The 23203-nt window shown below is 48.5% G+C and overlaps 1 protein-coding gene across 3 annotated transcripts in view; it reads right to left on the bottom strand.

Moving 5' to 3' along the window:
* Positions 1 to 23203, bottom strand: part of Gat (sodium- and chloride-dependent GABA transporter) — an 879924-nt gene that overhangs the window by 104811 nt on the left and 751910 nt on the right. The window lies entirely within an intron of this gene.

Genomic DNA, 23203 nt, shown 5'->3' with positions numbered 1-23203 from the left:
TATCGGTGCTTTCGTCAAAATCCTCGAATAATGAAGGTGTTCGCAGTCATCGACGTTTTGTTTCTTGAGAGAGAGCGAGAACAACTTTATGGGTTCGATACGGCAAAACAGGGCAAGAGATAGGGCCGGAGACTCTTGCGTGCCCACTTGCCCTATGCAGGCAGGGGCTGTACTACAAGCCCAGAGGTGACAGCTGGCCTCCTCGCGCTCCAAGGAGAACGTGAAACATGCTGGATCTTGTCTCTGTGGGTAATCTTGCCTTCGTTGTGATGCTCCGTATTTTCGTCCTACACCTTGCGTCCACCCTTATTCGTTGCCCCGCGTTAAAGAACCCCAGGTGGTCGAAATTTCCGGAGCCCTCCACTACGGCGTCTCTCAATCATATGGTGGTTTTGGGACGTTAAACCCCACAAATCAATCAATCAATTATCCGTTGCCCCGCGAGCAAGACGACGTTTCGGGTTTCTGCCGGTCTAGGAGCACGAGGATGTGCTGGACGATGGCCCAATTGAGTCTCGTGGTCTGTGCTGGTAATCTTATTGCCGATCTTGCCTGCCATCTTGATATCTTGAGTGTTGCGTGCGGGAGGCGAGCATTGCCAGAGTATATGGCTCTGGGTGGCCTGTGCCTTCTTACACTGTTGGCACGTGTCCACGTGATATATTTCCGGACAGACGTGTTTCGCCCATACCGGAGTCCAAATTGATCTAGCTTGTAACTGTCGGAAGGTGGTGGCTTCCTTGTGTGTTAGGTGCCGATTAGGTGGTGGATACTTGTTACGGCTTGCCCTATACCACTGCAGGACTTCTCCGTACCTGGTGATGGCAAACTCTTCGCTGTTTCCGTTTTCGACCTTGGCTTCTGTCGGGTCTGCTTCGCGCATATCGGAGAGCGATGACGGGAGCCAGCGTTTTGTTAGCGCGTGCGCATACCTGTGTGTTTCCTAGTTGCGGTTTGGCCCAACCGACTCGTCCAGCTTGCCAGCGTGTGCCGAAAACCACTTGATGGTGACGTAAGTTGCCATTCTTCTATTCTGTGCTCTTGAAGTTAGCGCTTTTACCGTAGTGGGGTATACGCTGCTTTGCGAAATGGTGACTGCCGTTTTTGAATCGCTTATTATCGTGTGACAGTTTGTTGCGTGCATTGCCAGTGCAATGGCGTATTCTTCCGCCTGCACTGGGGTTCTGCACCATATGCTTCCTGCGGAGACGTGTTCCCCGGTGCTTGCTCTGAGGACCGCCGCCGTATACGCGTTCTTCACGATGTGATATTTGCCGATGTTCACGTAGTAGGCGTGTGGATCTTTGCAATGTCTCTTTGTTAGTGCCACCGCTCTTGCCGTGCTTCGTTCTTAGTCATTCTGCGGGCACACGTGTCTTGGTGCAGGTGGTATCCAGATATTGGGCATCACGTCTTGGGGTAAGGCGGCCGCTTTCCTCGGTGAGGAATGTGGTATTTTCATGTCTATTCTTTTCAGGATGGCTCTCCCCGTTTTGGTTTGAGCTAGGCGATGGTACTGCGCTGGTCGTTGGGCCTCCATGATCTCTTCTAGCGTATTGTGTACGCTCGAAGCAAGCATGTGCTCCGTGCTTGTGTGATGGTATAGCCCTATGGCGCTCTTGTATGCATTGCTGATGGCTGCGTTTATTGTCTTCTTTTCGTCCGCCCGCCAGTTGCGATAGGACGCCACGTACGCAACAATCGCAAAGGATTGCGTTAACCGCAGCAGACTGTCTTCTTTCATGCCCTGTTTTCTTGTGGCAACCTTGTTGTAATTACAAAAGAAGATAGCTATCTTCGTTTGTAATTAATTCACTAGGGTCTTTTCGTTGCTGCCCTTGTCCCTGATCCGGAGGCCCAGAACATTAAGTGCTATAACTTTGGGGATTTCTCCTTCATCGCCCCTCCTGATCATGATGTTTACGGGCTGCTCCTTGAAGCGATTGTCTCGTGCTGTGGTAATTTACATCAATTCCGATTTTGTCGGTAAGCATTTCAGTCCCGTGTGTGGTAGGTAATTTTCGACTGCTGATGGATGGATGGATATGGCTGTACCCTTTAGATCGGGCGGTGGCTAGCGCCACCAAGCCGTAATACCTAATGAACCTAAAACTATATTTATTTTTTTTCCTTAAAAAGTGAGTTTGAGGATTCGTACTTTGCAGTGAAGAGTTTAAATTTCACTCGTGCCTTGATTTTAGCCACCAATCAGATAACCTCCTTCTAGTTAGGTCTACCCGCTTAAAGTTTATTTTGCCCTCTCGGTCCCTAAACCCCAGTGCTTTGAAAAACTCGGCGCCATCATTCTGTACTATAGGGTGAAGCCCTTTACAGAACATTATCAAGTGTTCGGTAGTTTCTTCTTCCTCTCCACACGCACTGCATACTGTGTCTACCCCTTCGTATTTGGCCCGATATGTCTTGGTTCGCAGTACTCCCGTCCTGGCCTCAAACAGTAGAGAACTACCCCGAGTATTAACATAGATCCTTTCTTTGGCAATTTCCTGCTTAAAAGTTCGATAAATCTCTAGTGCGGACTTCTTAATCATGCCCATTCTCCACATGTCAGTCTCCGTTTCCTTCACTTTCTTTTTAACCGATAGTTGTTTTTGGTTCAGCCACCTGCTATTTTCTAAGTATTTACCAGTCAACTTCCTGGTTCGCTTCCTCCATTTTGTATCGACATTCTTCATGTACAAGTAGCTGAAAACCTTCCTAGCCCAACGCTCTTCTCCCATTTCTCTCAATCGTTTCTCAAATTTTATTTTGCTGCTAGCTTCCCTGCCCTCAAATGATGTCCATCCCATATCACCTTGTACTCCCTGATTTGGTGTATTCCCGTGGGCTCCTAAAGCAAGCCTACCCATTCCACGTTGCTTAATTTCTAATCTTGCTTGAACTTCTGATCCCATGCACAAGACCACATTGCCGAACGTCAGCCCAGGAACCATGACCCCTTTCCATATTCCTCTCACAACATCATACCTATTGTAATTCCACAGTGCCATATTTTTCATGACTGCTGCATTCCTGTTACCTTTAGTCGTCACGTATATTTCGTGTTCCCTCAGATACTCGGTCCCATTGCTTATCCATACGCCCAGATATTTGTATTTATCTGTTATCTCTAGGGTGACCTCCTGTATTCTAAGCTCACTACCTTCGTTGTCATTGAAAATCATGACTGCTGATTTTTCGTTACTGAATCTAAAATCTAACCTATCTCCCTAATTACAGCAGATGTCCGTCAATCTCTGCAAATCTTCCTTGTTGTTGGCCATTAGCACTATATCATCTGCCTACATTAATGCTGGTAGTGCCTGATCAATAAGTTTTTTTTGTTTGACTAAAGAGAGGTTGAAGCCCAGCCCACTTCCCTCTAATTTTGCCTCTAATTCTTGTAGGTACATCATGAATGATAAGGGTGACAGGGGGCACCCCTGCCTAAGCCCCCGTTTTACCTCTGCAGGCTTGGATACTTGTTTTTCCCACTTTATAACTACCTTGTTACCTTTATAGATACCCTTTAAAAGATTAGTGACTACATGTTCCACGCCTAGTGTGTCCAGTATTCCCCACAATTCCTCTTGAACCACGCTATCGTACGCTCCCTTGATATCCAAAAATGCTAGCCACAGGGGCCCGTGTTCCTTTTCTGCTATTTCGATGCACTGCGTCAGTGAGAACAGATTGTGCTTCCAACCTCCTGTGTTTCCGAAACCCATTCTGCAGTTCCCCCAGCACCCCCTCATCCTCTATCCACGCCTGCAGTCTTTCCTGTATAATCTGCATCGCCAGCCTGTAGACCACTGATGTCACTGCTATAGGGCGGTAGTTGTTTATGTCAGCTATGTCCCCCTTTCCTTTAGAGATCATGCTCATCCTGCTGAGTTTCCATCCATCGGGAACTTCACCATCGATTATTATTGTGCTCACTGCCTCTCTCAAAGCCTCCTTATACTTCGGACCTAATGTCTTTATCAGCCTAATTGGAATGCAATCTGGGCCTTTTGATGTACTAGGAACCATTTTGTCAGCCCTTTCCCACTCTTGTTGTTAAAATGAAGCCATTGCACCACTTGATTCGTCCTTGTCTATTGTGGTGCCATAAGTACTTCTTTGTTGGAATTTTTCTGTGACCGCTTCTTGCAACGCTACCTCGAGTTGTCCGTCGCTGCCTTGCGTTTTCCAGATCGTAATATCATCCGCATATATACTGTATTTGACGTTCTGTATGGTGTTTAGCTTATTGGCAACCCCGGTCATTACAAGGTTGAATAGCAATGGGGATATCAATGATCCTTGTGGCGTGCCTGTGCTCCAGAGTTATTTGGGTGGGAGCTGCAGGCCCCCTGCTATCACTTGTACTGTGCGATCCGTCAGAAAGTCTTTGATGTAGTTGAAGGATCTTGTTAACATGTTAGGGTGGGGCAATGGTTTGAAGATGACCGAGTGGTGCACGTTATCAAATGCGCCCTGGAGGTTCAGCCCCAGCACTGCCGTGTTGTCCTTAGCCTTGCTGTCCATTACTTTGTGCTTGAGAAGAAGCGTTGTGTCCTGTGAGCATTGTTTGGCCCGTAAACCGAGCCTGGTGTCCGGGTATGTGTTGTTTTTTTCCAAGTATTGCTGCCACCGATTCAGCAAGACATGTTCCAGTAGCTTCCCGGCGCATGACGTGAGGGATATTGGCCTCAACTTTTCGATACCCGGTGGCTTGTTTGGCTTTGGGATTAGGACCGCTTTGGTGGTCTTCACTGCTGCGGCAGTTTTTGAAATATTTAGTGGGGGTGGATATTGTCGTATCCCTTAGATTTCGTAGTGCTTTGTTAGTGATGTGGTCTATCCTGGACGCCGACTTGCAGTTGATCGATTGGAGCACTGCCCGCGCTTCCGAATATTCGATATCCTTGTCCCGAAGGTGCGTTCTCCATGCCGGTGTATAACGGCAACGGATCCATTGGTGTCTTATCAGGGAGGTATTTGGTGTTGAGGGGTTTCTTTACTTCTTCTTCTCCCATTTCCGTGACTGCCTTGTGTAGGGATCTGTTGAGGATGTATTGTTGCGTTCTCTTGGTGTTTTGTTCGTCGAACAGGTGCCGTAGTATTTTCCAGGTCTTGTCCTTGTGCAGCTGGCCATCTGATTCTTGGCACACAGCGTGGCACTGCGGCCGGCAGACCACCTCGCTGTGTTTTTTGATTTCCACGTTGAGCTTTGCGATTATTTTACTCAGTTTCCTGTTATGGGGTTGTTGCTTCCAGCGCTTCTTGAGTGAGTTTCGGGCCTCCATTATTTGGGCTAGGCAGCTATCGATTTGCACGCCTTCTGCCTCAGCGTTAAGTTCTTGCGTTGCGCTGTAGATCGTGCCGTTTAGCAAGTCTGCCCACGCCTCGATGTCTTCTATATATGGTATCCGGGCCGTTAGCTGCTAAATTTTGTCTGTAGTCATACCAGCCCACGATGTGTTGTTGTCTGCTTTCTTTGATGTCGCCTCGATAAGGGATCACTATCTCGAGGATCTTGTGATCACTTCCCAGTGTTTCTTCGGTACTCCTCCATTTCGCCCTGAGTGGTCTTGTAGTTTAGCCCAGAAAAGTCAGGTCTGGGCTTGTGTCCCGTTGAGTTGACGTTAGTGCGTTCCGTGTTGTGGTCTCCAAATCATTAATTAGTCGGTAGTCCTTTTCTGTCATGTCTTTTAGCAGGTGGTTTCCTTTTTCATTATTTCGGGGTAGCCCTAGAGCTTGTGTTGTGTGTTGAAATCTCCCGCGATGATGTTAATGTTATCCCCCGCGATCTGCTTTGTCTTCTGGATGAGTTCCTTTAATTTTTGCTTGCGTTGTCTTGGGTTACTGTATCGACTAACTGTCATGATGCTCGTGCACTTCTTGCATTTACCGACCATGATTTCAGTTACCACGTACTCGACAGCACTTCGTGGCATAAGATTGTGTTCTACTACGATAAGTACTTTTTTTTACCAGGGTGAAGATTCCCCTTCCCTTCTTTGTTCCCATTTCCTGGGCGCTAGGGGGGGGTCGCAAATGATTTGTACCCTGGTAGTGCTGGTGTTTCGCTGCAGTGTTTCTTGTGAGATTATGACGTTTGGTGCGTCTTCTGCTTGTAATAAGTATTGTTGGAGCTGCGCCTTCTGTTAAAAGCCACCAGCTTTCCGCTGCCATATTATGAGTGTCCCGCTTGTTTCCGTGCTTGGTGGTTGCCTTGATTTTTATTTGGTGCGTTATTCATTACGCATTGTTAGGTTCAGTGCTGGTTGTGGCATAGTTATTGCTGAAACGAGTGCTTGGATGATCATGTCGATGTTGCGGTGGAGTGCGTCAACATTTCGCACAAGTGTGTCGACCTTCTGCTCGAGTGTTCCGACTCTTTTCTCGAGCGCGCCGACCTTCTGGTTAAGGTGGTCTATTTTCGCCTCCCGTTGGTTTTGCCTTTCCTCGAGCCTGCTCATTCTCATGTTGATACGCCTTTCTCAGGCTCCCTCGAGTGCCCTTCTCTTTGGTGCCGGTCCTCAAGACCTGTCTGCCTCTCCCGTTTTGAGTTCGGTGTTATTTTCCACGCTTAGTTGCTCTTCCATTTCGATGTTGTCCTTTTCTTCCTGTAGTGCCAGTGGGTTTGGTGCCGGGGGTTGCGGGGCTGCTTCCTGTACCTTTGGCTGCTGGCATGAGTGCTCCCTTTGTTTCGGTGCTTGACAGTTCTGCACATTGATGAACAAGTGAAGCCTGGCGTTCAGTTCAACCAAGCTCCTCTTCAGCTACTCGTTTTCTTGCCACAGTGCTCTGTTGATTTGGTCTTGTGCAGAGTTAGTGTGAGCCTGTTCTTGGTGTCTTGTGGCTGGGGTCCAGTTGAGCTGTCGCACTAGTGGTTGCTTTCTCTGGTTGAAGTTCATCTTCTCTTGTGTGGTAGTTTCCCGGCTCGAAGAGTAGTCTCGCTTTTATCTCTTTGCCTCGAAAGACTCCACCCTCTCTGAATTGCAGGCCTTTCGCTCTGCTTTTTTGTTGTTGTTTCCGTTGTCCTCACGAAGGAGGGAGGCAAGTCCGGAAAGTCCACTTGTGATAGTGTTGATCTTTCATTGTTCTTTTTCTCCCATCTGAGCAAGGTAACGACAAAGGGCACCTTATATTTGCGTGTGCAGCCATCCGTTCCCGTGGCATGTGCTCCGCGGCATAGCTTGCAACATGGCTTGCATTGCCCGGCATGATCGGGTGCTGGATTCGGTGCGCCGCACACGAAACAAATCTTGGTCTATAGCGTGGGACACACATCGGCACGATGTCGAACCTTCCAACCTGTTCTACATATATCGTAATGTTGCTTGTAGTGTCCGCAGGCATCTCAGCACGGGCCGTACTTGACACTTTTCAGAACCTTGGTTCCTTGAAATAAAATTACCACTGTTTGATTTGTGGTGTTTAACGTCCCAAAACCACCATATGATTATGAGAGACGCCGTAGTGGAAGGCTCCGGAAATTTCGACCACCTGGGGTTCTTAAACGTGCACCGAAATCTGAGCACACGGGCCTACAACATTTCCGCCTCCATCAGAAATGCAGCCGCCGCAGCCGGGATTCGATCCCGCGACCTGCGGGTCAGCAGCCGAGTGCGTTGACCACTAGACCACCGCAGCGGGGCAAAAATTACCACTGACCCCGTGCTTCCGATCCTGTGTGCTTCCAGCGCTGTTGGGTTGGTTGGGTGCACAATGTCATGATGTCTGTAGCGTCTTCGTCTGTAACGTCTTGCGCTATGCCTCCGATAACCCCTTTTGCCGCTCCATGTGGGCGATGAGATAAGCATATGTTTCGTAGATCTTGCTCCTGATGAACAGGGAGTGCACGGTTGCATAGCCGTTTGCCGCTATTCATCTGGTGTGCTCACAACGATGATATTTTGCGTAGGATTTGTGCAAATGGTGTCTTCCATGGCCTCGGTTTTGGGAATACTCGCTGCTGTAATTACCGCTAACAGGACAACTTCGACCTCGAGCCTTGGGAGGCTGAGCCTTCCTCTTCGTCTCATAATGATTTTTTGCTCCTATTTTGGTAAGTTTACCGGTAGAGGCGACAATTTGGTAACCCTTGCTACGATCTTCTTTGTCTGACTTTCACTGAATTGCGAAGTTGACTTGCTTTGAGTGTCCTTGCTAGCCTGATGCTGGAGCTGAATTTATCTTACTTGCTTCATTGCAGTAAATGTCCAGCCAGTGGTGTTTCTCGGGTTCAAGTTGCTGCCTTGGACTGTAACGGCGGTGCGGCCAGCGTTGTTGAGTACCTCCGTCGTCCTCGACGGTGCGGTGGTGTTGTTGCTCTCGTCGACGCCAAGTTCCATGTCTTCTATGGCGAGGGCCGCAACACGGTTGTGGGTCCCTTCAGCGTTGAGTTGTGATGATGCAGGGGCCATCTTCGGAGTAGGGGAGCCAAGCGCGGCGGGCGCCGAGGATGGCGAAGCCTCCGGGTGGCTGACACAGCTGTGCGCCGCGGTCATACTCGAGCTAAGCCTGGGCGAAGCTATGTAGGCCTAGCTCTGCGCTCACCGTTATTCGGCGAAAATTCGGAACTCACTTGGTGAACTAAGCCGAAAAATGGTGTCAACAGAGTGCAGAGATAACCGTGGACATTGGGGAGTCGAAATTCAGTCGAATAAAATTGATTAACTCTGCGCAATCAGTGAAATTAGCGGAGCGCATGCGAGGTACGTCTGCCTGGTAGGGGGGCAGGGGGGGAGGGCGTGGCGCGGCTTTTGTTTCTTGAAATTTATTTTCTACAGCATTTCCAACTTGAACTCAACGTTGGTACTCGTACGGTTAGTGGGTGGCTTAGCGATGCGGGCAAAGTTTCTGACGATCGCCTCTTATAGGCGTACAGGCCAAAAAATCGACGCACGGCCTTCTTGTCGGCGGGTGGCGGGAATGCAGTAAGAGCAGCTGTCTTCTGTGGATGAGGACTAAGAACTTGCTCATCCCACGGCACAAGAACAAAAGTTTCTCGTATGCAAAGCGGAACTTCTGTGGCTACACTGTGAGTTTGGAGGTCTTTAAGATGCTCTTCGAAGGTCGGAAAACACAACGGCTTCGTTTAAGCAAGCGAAACAAGTCTGCCACTTTGATTCTGCTAGCACTCTATATACATAACGCGTTTAAAAGCCATAGATACCGAGCGAAGACTGAAGGGCATGATCTTGAACTCGAAGAGGCCGTGCAGTGTTGTAAATGCCGTTCTCTCGGTATGTCTCGTCGACTTCGACTTGCCAGTAGCCAGTCTTGATGTGCATCAATGAAAAGTACTTCGGGTTGTAGAGTCAATCCAAGGCGTCGTCTATCCGCGGGAAATAGTAAGCATCCTTTTTTGCATCTTGTCGAGGCGATGATAATCGACGCAGAAACGTAAGATTCCGTCTTTTCCTTCACTAGCACACGGACGACAACCATGGCCTCTTGAACGAATGGATCATGTCGTCACGTAGCGATTCGCCGAGTTGTCTTTTTATGGCCTCGGAATCTCTGAAAGCAGAAACAGCGCATCCTAGAAGTAGTTACTTCGTAACTACGGAAGGGAAAAAACAAAACAAAAAAGAGCACTGACTTTCAACAAAAGTCAGTGCTCTTTTCTGCCCTTGTTTTTTTTTTACTTCCGTAGTTACGAAGTAACTACTTCTAGGTTGCGCTGTTCCTGCATTCAGTTATGTCCTGCCAACTTGCCCAAGTTTCCTACCTGATAAACTCAGAATCTCATGCCGAAACTGTGTACGGGCTGCGAGTTTGGAATGGCTGGTCCCGCATCGTACGAAAGAGAGAAAAGAAAGAGTGCGAGGAGGACATCAGCGCCAGCGTCAAGATCGCTCGCGCGCTATTGGTTCCTCTATGTAGGTGACGTGCACGCCTGTAGGTGACGTGCTGGTGACGCACACACGCGCCCGCGATGAAATGTGCGAATTTTTTTCGGCTGTTCTATTGTATGAAAGTATCCACAACCTGCCACTTCACTCTTTCTCTACCTTTCTCTTCTGTCTTCTGCGTCCCTCTTTCTCTCTCCCTGTAAGAGCTGAGCCGAACCGTGCTACCGCAAGAGTTGCAGAAGAGTGACTCTTTTTCTGTTTTGTTTTATTCAATCAACCACTACTTCATTCGCGCAACTGCAGACGTGGTTTACGCTCATGTGCGAATGAAAGTTCGAAATTACCATATCACTTTCGATCACATTCATCGCAATTTCTGCCACACACCATACCAGTTCCAACTGCCCTTGCAGAAACGCGATTCCGACTGTCATGGCAGACGCCCACACGCTCACGTCTGAATTAGACGCCAGCACATCAAACGTGAAGCGTGTTTCGGTCAAAGACGCGGTTCCGAATGACATAGAAGCCTCGCGCACAATTACGTGCGAAGTATACGCCAAACACACGAGAGATGGCGGGGTGAGGTGGAGCGGTGTTCGGCAGGCCATCGCGAAGGCAGTGAAAAGGCTGACCTGTGCCGCATATTCAGTAGCTTCATGTACGTAGCTGCCGTAGTCAGGCGTTGCGACAGATTGATGAGCACGTGGCATGCGACAGCAAGCTGCATGTCCAGTGAAGCCACAAAGAAAGCACATGGCCCGGTTGTCACGTCTACGCTAGGGATTTTGAACATACTGCCTTCTAAATAATATAGGTAGCGACGAAGGAGGCCGGGCTGTTGGCAGGCACACTGAGGCAGAGAAGGAAAATGCTGGTGGCAGTGGTGGTGGCGGAAGTTGCGCTGCCACAGGGGCTAAGGTCCAAGGGGCACCCACAGGGCGACACACTTTGGCGAAAGGTTCCGACTTGACGAGTTGAACGCAGATAGCCCTCCTGTTGTGAGCAGCAGGAAATGCGTCAGGCTGCACGGACTAGTCGGTGAAAGGTAACATAGACAGTTGGCACGCCATCTTGTGCTGAATCAGATCTTTGATTTTGGTGACAGCCTTGTAACAGGCGATGAGTTAGAGGCAGTCATGAGGCTCGAGAATAACTCGGAGGATGCAACGGCACCGCGCGCAAGCACGCTTTGTCAAAGGAGCTCGTCAATGCTCTTGCAATGACTAACGACAGCCACGGCCGAAGCAGGGTTTCGCGCAAGAGGCACGTGGGATGCCTCGTCTCCGATGCCTTTGTCGCCGAACGTGGGTCTTCAATAAGTATGGCACCGCCAGAAAGACGGAGCCGTGAGACACATCCAACCAATATCTTTAACGGCAACAATGGATTACTAAATGTTGATGATGATGATAACCCAGCACGCACTTCCTGACGCTAGCGGTTAAGACAGATGGTCGCCATCACTTCTTTGTTGTCTTCTGATCTCCGACATCTTCCGGGGCCTCAGATGCAGTGACATCTACGCCTATACGATGTAGCTTCTGCATGGGCCACTTGAAGATCTTGCCTCCCTGCAAACTGACTGAGCAGGGGCGTACAACTCCATCGTATTCCTGATAACCTCTTGAACGAGGGCTAGTGGTCATAATAACTCGAGCGTTTTAGGAAAGTCTACAATCATAGTGTCGCTGACCTTCAAGTTCTTTGATTGATGCGTGCGGGAGCGATGAGCAGTTGTAGCAAATAGTCAAGCTTCCATCGCTTGCAAAAGTCATTGACCATTTTTTATCGATGTAGAATATGGCGCTATTAGTCTCTTGCATTGTGGCTTGTAAGTTGGTTTGACGGTTCCAATTTTTCTGGCAAGGTAGCCAGTTCTTCAATGCACAGACAGCTTCGGCCTAAAACTTTTCGGAGTGCCATTTTCACTGTTCCGGCTAACCGCTCCCACCAGCTTCCCCCACATGGGGCCGCTTCGACAATGCACTTCCACTGAATTCTTTGCTTCGCGAGATAATCCTGGAAGTCGTGTTGTCGAAGTCCTTTCCGTAATTTCTGTATCTCCTGAGATGTTCTCTTGAAGGTACGGGAATTGTCGTAATAAATGGTTCTTGGTAGTTTTCTTCTTGTATTAAAGCGCCGGGAAGCCAACAAAGGGGCTGATGAAGACGTCTCACACGAGCTCCAAGTGCAATGCTTTTGTCGTGCTCACGTGAAAAGTAAAATGCACATTTTACTGTCCAGGTCCTTGGATGTTTTCGCGTCCTGTGGTCCGGCGAAATGAAGCCATGTTTTGTCGAAACGTCTAGTCGTTTCCACTCGGAAAGCTTGCAGAGGCGGGTGCGGTGGCACGATGGGTTTCGAGCGAAAACGGGCGCATATCGGGCATCGGTTTATTATTTTCTTTGTCGCTTGTCGAGCTCTTGGTACCAAGAAGCGTTTACTAACGCCGTGTACCATCGCCGTTACTACTGTGTGCATAACTCGCTTCTGGGCATCGGAGTTTACCAGTTCAGTAAAATGGTGTAGACTGGAAGTAGGTATGGATGCTTCACTTCTCGACTGTCGTTGACATTTTGCAGCCTTCCGCCGACCTGTAGAAATCCATCCTCGTCAATAAATGGGTGCAGTTGTGCTACCCCCCGAGTGGCTGGGTGAATTTTGATGTTTCAGCAGGCAACGTTTTTCATCAGCAAATGATTCGGTTTGCACTTGCCGAATCCAGTATCTCTCAGCTTACAATATTTCTTCAGCTAAAATGGCTTTATCGTTCCTAATCTTGAGCTTCATGTTAGAGAGGAAACGTTGCACCCATGCAGTAATACGCAGCAGTTTGTACAATGAGCTGAACCTCGTGGCATTCAGTATGGGGGCCAACTGCACAGCGCTTCCTGTAGAGAAAAGAGTCGTGGGCTTTGTCACTGTTATTTCTATGGTATCAGTCGTCTGTGGCGGTAAAAGATTAACATCTGGCCATTTTTCAGAATTTTGTCCAAGCCAAGCTGGTCCTCGCCACGTGGTACGTAGGTAGCCAGGGCGTCTAAGGATACACCTCGGGTTATTATATTCGCATTATTTGTCTCTCCATGACAATGGCACCAGCTGCATTGCGAAGTCTTCTCCAGAATTTCCTGGACTGGGTCTTTTAAAATTTGTTGGAAGTCAAAAACTGTCGGTATAACCAGCTCAAAACTATTGTTGCGTCAGTCCAAAGAAAATATTGCGTTATCAGTAATTAATCTCCGCATGTTTTAACTATATGTTTTAACAGCCTACTTCCTGTTAAAGCAGCTATCAACTCTAGTCGCGGCGATGACAAAGCTTTTAGTGGAACAATCCTTGACTTGGCTGCGATCAAAGCGCTGGTCACGTTTCTCTTCACACCTTGTACACGGAGATATCCACAAGATCCGTAAGCTTTTGTGCCTGCATTGACAAATACGGGTGGTTTAGTGTTCCGTGGTGCTGTAACTGAACTCATGACGGGACGGGGAACGTTGATTTTCGGCACGTGAATGAGCTGATTTTTCCAGTCATGCCATTTCGTCGCAAGATGACTAAGGAGATACTCATCACAGTTGAACTTTTCAGCCCATAACTGTTGAAACAGCATCTTACTTCTGACACTGTACGGTGTGAGAAAGCCTAATGGGTCATAAATTCTCGACACCATCTACAGGACAAAACGGTTAGTGTCCTTTGTCTTCTCCAAAAAAGTGAGGATGTTCTTCGGATTGTAGATGAAGTGAACCGTTTCTTTGAACCAGGCCATTCCTAGCACTTTTTCTAGAAGTCCAGTAATATCGTGGGAACGTGCCTCGTCGGAGTCAAACAGTTGTTCCTGTTGTCTACACTTGAGCTCCATTTCCTTAAAGGGCCACTCACCAGGCCCCATACCAAATTTTAGCTAGACAGTGCAAGTTGCTTGGTGTCTGACGAGGAACGTTTTGCCACAAAAGTTTTTTGAATCGGTTCATCACGAGCGGAGAAAACAGGTTTTTTCAAGCGGTGCAAAACGAGGATGAAAGGAGGCGAGCTCGAAACCCTTGCCGCTCCTCCGCGTCGCCTCTTCAAGCCAAACCTCTTCCCCACCCTCTCCGGCATCCGACCAAGAGGTGACGTGCGCATGACGTGCCCAAACAAGTCTAACACCCGAGCACGCGATCAGCGTTGCTTTGTTTACCAGCGTTATTTTGCGGTATTCCGCACGTTTCTGTGGGATCTTTTGGAAACGCGGGCTCAGACGTGGTAGAATAGATGAGCACAAGGAGTGCGCGAACGCGTAGAAGCGTTTTACGGTGGTCGTCTACTCCATGCACTGACCGCGGGGACCCAAACGCATGCGAAACGCTGGCACATTAGTTGCACATCTCGTTGCGATTCGCAGGAGAAAAATGGCAAAAAGACGCTAACATTCTCTTGTTGGGTCTCATTATTTATCTGAAGTTTTATTGATCTTTTCAAGCAATAAATTATATAAACAATGCATGCCGTGTTCAATAATTTCTGCATAACACGTGCCACTGTTTGCAATGTCAGAGCAGAGTGATCTACGTAGAGGATCAACGTCACTGCATTGCCGTTTACGTAGGGCCACTCACACGCGCAGGTCATGCCCGCGTTCTCTGAGCGCGCACTAGCAGAACGGAGGGGGAGCAGCGTTCCTCTTGAAATTTGACCCATTTCCTACGGCACGTAGCATTGCAACTTTTGGTAGACGTGACCATGAACGCCTCGGCTACGCATTACGCTTGTCAGCTCAAAATTGTCCAACCTGGTGAGTGGCCCTTTAAAAGCATGCCAGTTTCATCTATCAGTTTCCTTGAACCCTTTATAGAGTTTTCGCTTCTTCTACGTCTCTATTATTATTATTTGAATAGCATACACAGATACACAAGGAGACAGAGAAAAGAGGAAGAGAGCAAGCTGGCAACTGCCATCTGGAGGGGCACAACGCCTGCTCACTCTTTCGGCAGGAGGGAAGAAACAGAGGAAACAAAGATTAGAGGGGAGAAAAGGAAAGAAGATGATGAAGGAGAAAAAATGACGAAGACTTCGACGAGTGAGAATGAAAAATATAAATAAAGAATAATAAAAAAGGCTGCCTATAAGTGGGTGGCCAGGTCCGTTTGTTTCATAAATGTAAGGAAGGTACGGTGGGCCTGGTCGCGTCGGGAAGCACTACAACTCGGAAAGAGGTTGTCATCTAGAGTCCCGCGCTTAAGTCCCAGAAATTCATATTTCTTAATCAGCAAAGACCACTGCGTAGCAAATGTGGGACAGTGCACTACGATATGCTAAAGTGTTTCGCAGGAGCCACAAGCTGCGCACAACGGGCTGTGCACATGCCTTTGATGGTGTACTCATTCACGCATCACCACAGAGCCCACTCTTGGTTTGTACAACTACACTCGGGAACTACGTGGCAGGCCACGGCCACGAACATGGGGAGGGAACAATTCATTCGCTACACGCTTGTATAGGTGCTGCTTTTGGAGGTGTCAGCATCTAAGCAGACGAGCGTTGTCCATCATTCATAGAATTCCTGGACAGTCACTGCCATGGTGATTGCATGAAGAAGCAAGGCAATCCGCTTCTTCACTGCGCGCAATACCCACGTGCGAAGGTACCCACTGTGCAGCTAGGCATACCCCACGTGACAGAATATGGTTAATGAATTCTATGATGCTGCTCAGAATGGGGCCGTCGGTCTCCTTGCTGGTGAGTCTGCTAAGGGAACCACTAGAGTCGGTGAGGTTGAGAACCTTCTATGCTGCTAACCCTTCTTGTCGCTCTGAATAAGAGATCATCCACGTAAAACGACTTGAGAAGCAGCTTTGCTACAGCCATTTTCACTGGATGAACCTGTGTCTTCAAGTGATGCTGGATAGTAGCAGTAAGCATGAGTAAGCTAGCTGTGTATCCAAAGGGCACTCTGGTCATTCACTAAATTTGTACTCCTTAATTGAAATAATCGTAAATAGGCCTTTGGTCGAACCAAAAGAATCGCAGCAGGTCACGGTCCTCTTTACGTATTGCAACTTGCAGGAAAGCCTTTTCGATGTCTGCTGTCATGGCTACTTGGTACCATCTAAAACGTATGAGAACCTGCAGTAGGTCTAGGTTTAGGTTCGGTCTAGTTTCAGGCAACTGTTCAGAGACCTGTCTCTTTTGGTGAGAGACGACGCATCAAAGAACACGCGGAGCTTGGTCGTGAGGGAGTCTTCTCGAATGACCTCTATAAGGGGTGTCATCCATTGACCTCTTGTCACGTACAAGCTCAGCGTATTCGGAAGCGACATACGGACGAATCACTGTATCTTATCTTTCCCGCAATCTTTCGGGCTTTGAGATGTGCTTAACAAGACTGCGTAAACAATTGAAGGTGGCTTTATAGTTGCCGATAAACATCTCGATGTCAGTAATTTTACGTGAAATGGCTACTTCGTATCATTTCCCAGTCTTGAGAATTCTGCTCTGGAAGATGGACAATTTGTCTGCGTGCCTGTCAATTGTTGCCTTTGGCACTATCCCTATCGCATCAATTGAATAAAATGACTACAGTATACTTTGCTGTCCCGCTGCGGTGATCTAGAGGCTAAGGTACTCGGATGCTGACCCGCAGGTCGTGGGATCAAATCCCGGCTGCGTTGGGGTATTTCCGATTGAGACGGAAATATTGTAGGCCCGTGTGCTCAGGTTTGGGTGCACGTCAAAAAACTCCTTGTGGTCAAAATTTCGCGAGGGAGCCCTCCACTACGGCTTCTCGATTAATCATATGGTGGTTTTGTAACGTTCAACTTCACATATTCATCTCTAAATCAGTATACTTGGCTCTACGCTTCCTGTTTTTCTCGCTTGCATGAGGAGGACGAAAATTGTCGCTTTGGATTCTCCTTCGATGAAGCTAGTTTTTGTTACATGTACTTGTAGCGTCCAGCCAAGAGTGGTGTTCACTGCGACCAATCCTCGTACGTCAGCGCTGCGTACCATTTTCCCGCTGACACCCTTTAAGAGTTTCTCTGATCTTATTAGCAGGCTAATGCCTTTCTCGACACAACCCAGAGGCGCAGTTAGGTCGTCTGCCAGACGGTAACTTTGCTCTCTCAATTTCGCTGCGTCGCTGCGAAGGAACGTTGTATGGCTATTGCAGAAATATCGTTGCGAATTACCGGCATGGATATGGCTTCGATGATGTGCTCGTTTTCATCAAATTGGCTCCATATGCGAACCTCCACAACCTTGCATTTTCTTGCACGCGATAGAATGTCCGATACAAATATGTTCATCGACAGGCAAGCCCCCCGAACGATCTTCAGACCCAACCTCCTCGCCAGGTCTTCTTTGATGAAAGTTTGCTGGCTGTATCCGTCTAATATTCATCTGACGTAAGACGCAAGTATGGAAGGTCTAAGTATGAAAGACGTAAGTATGGAAAAAGACGTAAGTATGGACGTAAGTGTGGAAGGTCTGCTAGCTGACAGCGTCGTCCATTTGACAGTCTGTAACAGCGGTCGAACGCGGGCACTCTGCTTACGTGAGCTTGGGAGCTTCAGAAACAACGTTGGATGATTTCTCGCCTCTCGTCGCATGATAAGCTGGGTCACGTATTGTTATTGTAGTACGTCTGCCATTCCAGGTAGCGCACGCCTCCGATGGCACTCGTTCGCGTCGCGATTCTTCTTGTACACCCACAGCTCCACAAAAATGTGGTCAGTCGGTCCTTTTTCTCTGGTATGCTCAAAGTTGCGCTGCATGTCTCGGTTTCTTGTCTATCGGACTTGCAAAAAACATTAGTTGCGTCCATGCCTCGATGCTTCCGATGCATGTGTATGACTGATGACGACGGCACATGCTTGTTCAGGTTTCCGTAGCTTTCATTGCAGGATGTCGATGGAGCACACTGCTCTCTCAATTCAATTCAATTCAATTCAATTTTATTTCATCTCAAGGATGAGGGCGGGCTCCGGAGAAAAGTGACGTTTTGTCACTTGAGGAGAACCCGAGCGTCCCTAATACATGGTTTAATTTGAGCTCTATCTGCGCGCACCGCAAGAGCTGTTCTAGTTACTTACACTGTGTCGTATTTTTCTCCCCTGAAGCAGATGTTTCTAAGCATTTTGCTTCATCCCGAAAACGTCTGTGGCTGTGGAACGCGACAACAATTTCTTGTGGCGAGAATAGCAGCATCACGTCGTAGAGCATCACCAAAAAACAGTTAGTTGGGGCATCTGGGGCATTGAGGTATCGGACGTCCAGTTGTAGTGTGTCGCAAAGCCCGCGCAAATCCCTATTATCCGATGAAGACGTACGTGCTTCAATTCACAAAGCGAACTGAAGTGCTGTTGTATAATCTTGCTTTGGTCCCGGAACCTCTGCATCAGCAGCTGGATGGCACTCTCATAGCATGCCTCAGTCGATAGCAGTCCGGCAATTGCAGCTGCTGAGTCACCTACCAGATAGCTGCGGAGGTAATAAAATCTGCCCATGGTGCTCAGAGTCAGATTCGAGTGGACAGATAAATTGAATGTCTCCCAGAATGACGTTTAACGGCGCACGTCCCCATGAAACGGCTTGATGGGTAGCGTTGGGAGACGAGGTTCGACGCTTTAGGATGCCGCTGTCATTCTAGCAGGTAGCGTGTTTTGCGTCGTCGAAACAGAAGTCTGCCTCGTGTTACCGATGATGAGATATTCCAGCCGGCATCGTAGGCGCGTCAGGGTCTCAAGTGCCTGGTCGTCGTAATACGCCGCAGACTCGTACCCAGCCTCATGTTCTTCGCCAGGAATCACGTCCTCGAGCTCACAATTAACCTTTCGAAGTTCGTCTCGGCTTGCGACGAGCCTGTCGATAACCTTGTTAATCGTGATTCGGTCACTGCAATCACTTTGCAACAACGTTGTCACCTCGCTTACTGCTCTCGTTAATTGGGCGCTTCTACCGGCGCGCTTGGTTTTCAGGCGATCAGTGTTTTGTTGAGATCACGGCTTACTTGCTCGTAATGTAGCCGGCTCCGCTCCTTGCTTCCCTTGGTGTGGTCCCGATGAGGATCAGGTTGCTTCGGCTGCTGCAACTCATAGCTGCCGTAGCTCGTTGTCCGCGTCGTTGGGAGCCACTCGTTACCCCTTGGGTTTCCACAGCAACACGTCCCGGAACGCCGGTCTTCAATAAGTATGGAGCCGCCAGAAAAATGAAGCGGCGAGACACACCCAACTAATGCCTTTAATGGCAACAATGAATTACTTAATGTTGATGACGATGATTATATTCCGGCGCGCACTTAAGTGCGCTACCTGCGGAGACAGCAGCCCACCATCACTTCTCCGTTGTCTGCTGATTTCAGACACCTTTGAGCATATGTTCAACGTTTCCTCTTCGCTTATGAAGACCTTGACATGGGAGCAAATATTGATGACATCCTCTATGTAGTAGCTCATATACGTCTCGCTGGGCTGTTCCGAACGCTGGCACAGGTGTTTCTCAGCGCTAATTTTTTTTTTCAAAGTGGGAGAGCCGAAGACTCCTGCAATTGCTGTCTTGAAGTATATTTATTTATTTATTTATTTACTTATGGGTACTTCCAGGGTCCCGAGGGACAATAAATTAGGGGTGGGCATCAGAAGTAACAACAAAGTATGAAAAAATACAATATCTAACAATGAACACAAATAACAAAATACAAAATGTAAATACTAAAGACGCCAATGGAATAAAATCATCTTACAAAGGTATTTCCAATAACAGCAGTTCTATATATTTGATTTTATGTGTTCGGTACTACATGGAAAGCGCGCTGCATCACGGACGAGGAGCAGGTAAGAAGCTCAAGCTCGTGGTTTTGAAACCAGAGGTTGGCGAGGTCAGCAAGGTAGAAGCTGACGACACGTAATTTTGCCGGGTCATCCGAGCTGTTGGTTTCATTGACGCACTCGTAGGTCGAAAGCCAAGCTTTCACGTCAGCCTCACCGGTACCGCAGAAAATAGGAGGGTCACGGTATCGCTGGACGACATCGCTGTGGCCGCTGCAGGCATTAGCGCCGATGGTAACGGGCTGGTTGTTGGCAGCATCGGTCCTCGGGGTAGTAAAACCTTGTGGCAGCACTTGGTTCTGAAATTCCAGGGTGAGGTCAGGGATGGCAGCAGCGTCCAACAAGTGTCGTACGATGATTTATTCAGGCATAAGTGACGACTACGCCGTCAGGTTAGCACCAGTCCAACACTAACGAAGATCTCGTGCACAGCAACTGACGCCCGATCGTATCTTCATTCTCTACTTTACTAGACAATGATTCAGAGACTCACACTGCCGACGACCCTCAAGCACGTGAGCGGGAGGCTTAGTGGTGCGGTTCAGTTGTTGGGCTGCGCTGTTGTAATAAGCAAGACAAAAACTACGCCCGCAATGTGGGCCGGCTGTTCTTCATCTGTCCTCTTCTTTCTTTGCTTCGCTCACGGCGGCCGCGTGCAGGAGCCGTTCACCGTTTTTCGACATCACAATCTAAATGATTCTGGCGAAAGCCAAGCCACAGTATAAAAGCAAACAAGTAAGAAGCTCATTTTTTGTGGGTTCGTTCTTTCATGTCTTGACAATAGACACACAGAAGTATATATGCTTTCAAAAAGACGGGGCTATATATATATATATATATATATATATATATATATATATATATATATATATATATATATATATATATATATATATATATATATATATATATATGTGTGTGTGTGTGTGTGTGTGTATTGTGGGCATTCGTTATGCGCTTCTTCCCATCTATCCATTTTCATAATCATCATCATCTGCCTGGGTTTCTATCCTCATTTTCATTGGGTGTCGCCACAATCATCATCGGGTGTGTGCGCGCTCGGTCTCAGACGGCCCGTTCGCTGCTGAGCTCTTGGGCTGAATAAACGCTGTCTCAACCCAGACGTCATACGCAGTGGAGGTAATGGGTATCGATCCCAGTACCTCCACGTGGTGGACGTGGATTTTCGGTCCTCTAACACTTCGCTCGACTCTATGGAGCCGCGTTCAGACCGCCGATTGCCCCCACTGTCTGGCAGCATGTCACAGAACGAGAAGCTGGCGCTGCTGCCATCGCTGCTGCCATCTATCCCTCGCCGTCTTCAGCCGCGCCTCCTGTTTACGTACACAACCACCAGCGTGATTCCCCTCTCTTCGCCGGTCTTCGCGGGGAAGACGCGGAGGACAGGCTCGATTAGTACAGTCGCGTGAGTGTTGCTAATCACTGGGACGATAGCGCCAATCTCCGTTACGTCTCTTTCTACTTCACCGATGTGGCGAAGACATAGTATTTCAACCACGTCATTGAGTTACCCGACTGGGCGACCTTCTAGCCCCAGCTGCGACATGTTTTTGGGACACTGGTCATGCCTTCTGCCGTCGCGAAGAGGACCCTCGATACTCGGTCGCCGACTAGATCACGGTAAATCTTAGACATGCTGCACTGAGGATGTCCTTTCACTGTGCCGGCATGTCAATTCATCTATGCTGGAATCCGACAAAGTACGCCACATTTTGAAAGGCATTAAACCTATTGCTTTTAATGCCCTCGCTGCGCAAAATCTAGCTACCATCACTGACGTCGTCGCGACATGCATGCGCCTTGATTCGCTTGACTCCGTTCGTTTCCAATCGGACATTGGCGACCACCGCTCCACGTACCATGGCCATCTGCGTGACCTCATCCGAGACATTATACGAGAATTCCGGTCTATGGGCTTCACACCTCCTTCACCACGTTCAACACAGTCTTCGGGAGTTCCTTTGCGTGACCTCATTAGGGATGAAGTTACATCCCTGACCGGCCCTGTTCTCGTACAACCACCAGTTTCTCGCTCCATATCAACCTACACTCAAGTCACTGCTGCGCCTCAGATCAACGTACGTGACATTGCCGCAACAATCCTACGCGTCGGTTGCTGCCGCTCCCCCAGTCAACTACTATTCGATGCCACTTGACCCTTTTGCGGCCCACCCGAGCGTGCTATTTCCACGTCTGAAGAAAGTGATGACCCCTTACGATGGACCCACGTTGATTGCTGCCCAGGGGCATACCATTCGCCTTTCCGCTTTCTGTACAGCCCACTTTATATTGATGGTATCCGCTTTCCCATTCAGTTCGCCGTCCTTACTGACTGCTCTCACCAATTATTTTTAAGGATGGGATTTTCTTTCATCTGCCTCAGCAGTAATTTGCTGTGGCCAGCACGTCATCCACCTCACTGACGTGGACTGCACGTTCAACGACGACACCCAGAGGCCACTTTGTTTGACAGCTGCGGAGTATACAGAATCATCACCAGGTCAAGAGCGAATTGCAACTATTACCTCCAAAGACATCGACAATAGCGACGCCTTGGTCTCTCCATCTTTAGTTTCGTCGGTAAGGCTATTGCCCTCGCTTCCGGCGTAGTTCGTTTTCTCAATGGTTGTGCACTTGTAACTGCCGTGAATGCAGTATCTGAAAAAAAAAAACATTCTACTTCCTCAGGACACCACGCTGGCCTGCATGACCGATCCCGAGTCTGCGTGCGTCGTTTCCTTTTATGCCGTCTCTTCCAACAACCACCCTAAAGGTGAGCCTACATCTCCTTCCGCATTAGCTGCAGCCATTAGCGACGAATTGAAACCTTCACAAACGCAACAGCTGCTTGCTTTGTTAAAAAAGCACGTAAGTTCTTTCGATGTTTACTACTCGACGTTGGGCCGCACTACTGCAACACATCGAATCCACACAGTTGGAACATCTGTTGTACGCCGCCGGCCCTACCGCGTGTCTTCTGCTGAGAGAAAAATTATTGAAGAAAACGCAGCTGACATGCTCCAACGAGAGGTTATTCGCCCGTCATCTAGCCTTTCGTCGTCGCCTGTGGTTCTGGTTTATAAGAAGGATGGCTTCTTGCGCTTTCGCGTCGATTACAGGGCGCTCAATAAAATAACTTCCAAGGATCTGTACCTAATGCCTCGCATTGACGACGCCCTCGATTCTCTACAAGGCGCGAAATACTTTTCCAGCCTCGACCGGCGTTCCGGTTACTAGCAAATTCTTATGCACGAAGAGGATAAAGAGAAAACTGTATTCGCAACCCCCGACGGGCTATACGAACTCAACGTTATGTCTTTCGGGCTGTCTGACGCGCCCGCTACTTTTGAGCGCTTGATTGATACCATGCTGCGCAGCCTCAAATGAAATACCTGCCTCTGCTACTTAGATGACATCATTATTTTTTCGACAACGTTTCCTCAGGACCTGCAACGTTTGGATGACGTTCTTACGTTCCTTGCCACCACTTGTCTCCAACTCAACACCAAAAAAATGCCTTTT

This window comes from Rhipicephalus microplus, unplaced genomic scaffold (assembly GCF_043290135.1).
Source record: "Rhipicephalus microplus isolate Deutch F79 unplaced genomic scaffold, USDA_Rmic scaffold_13, whole genome shotgun sequence".
Classification (NCBI taxonomy): Eukaryota; Metazoa; Arthropoda; class Arachnida; order Ixodida; family Ixodidae; genus Rhipicephalus; species Rhipicephalus microplus.
The sequence above is the reverse complement of the archived record's forward strand: the minus strand, read 5'-3'. Positions and strand labels throughout refer to the sequence as shown.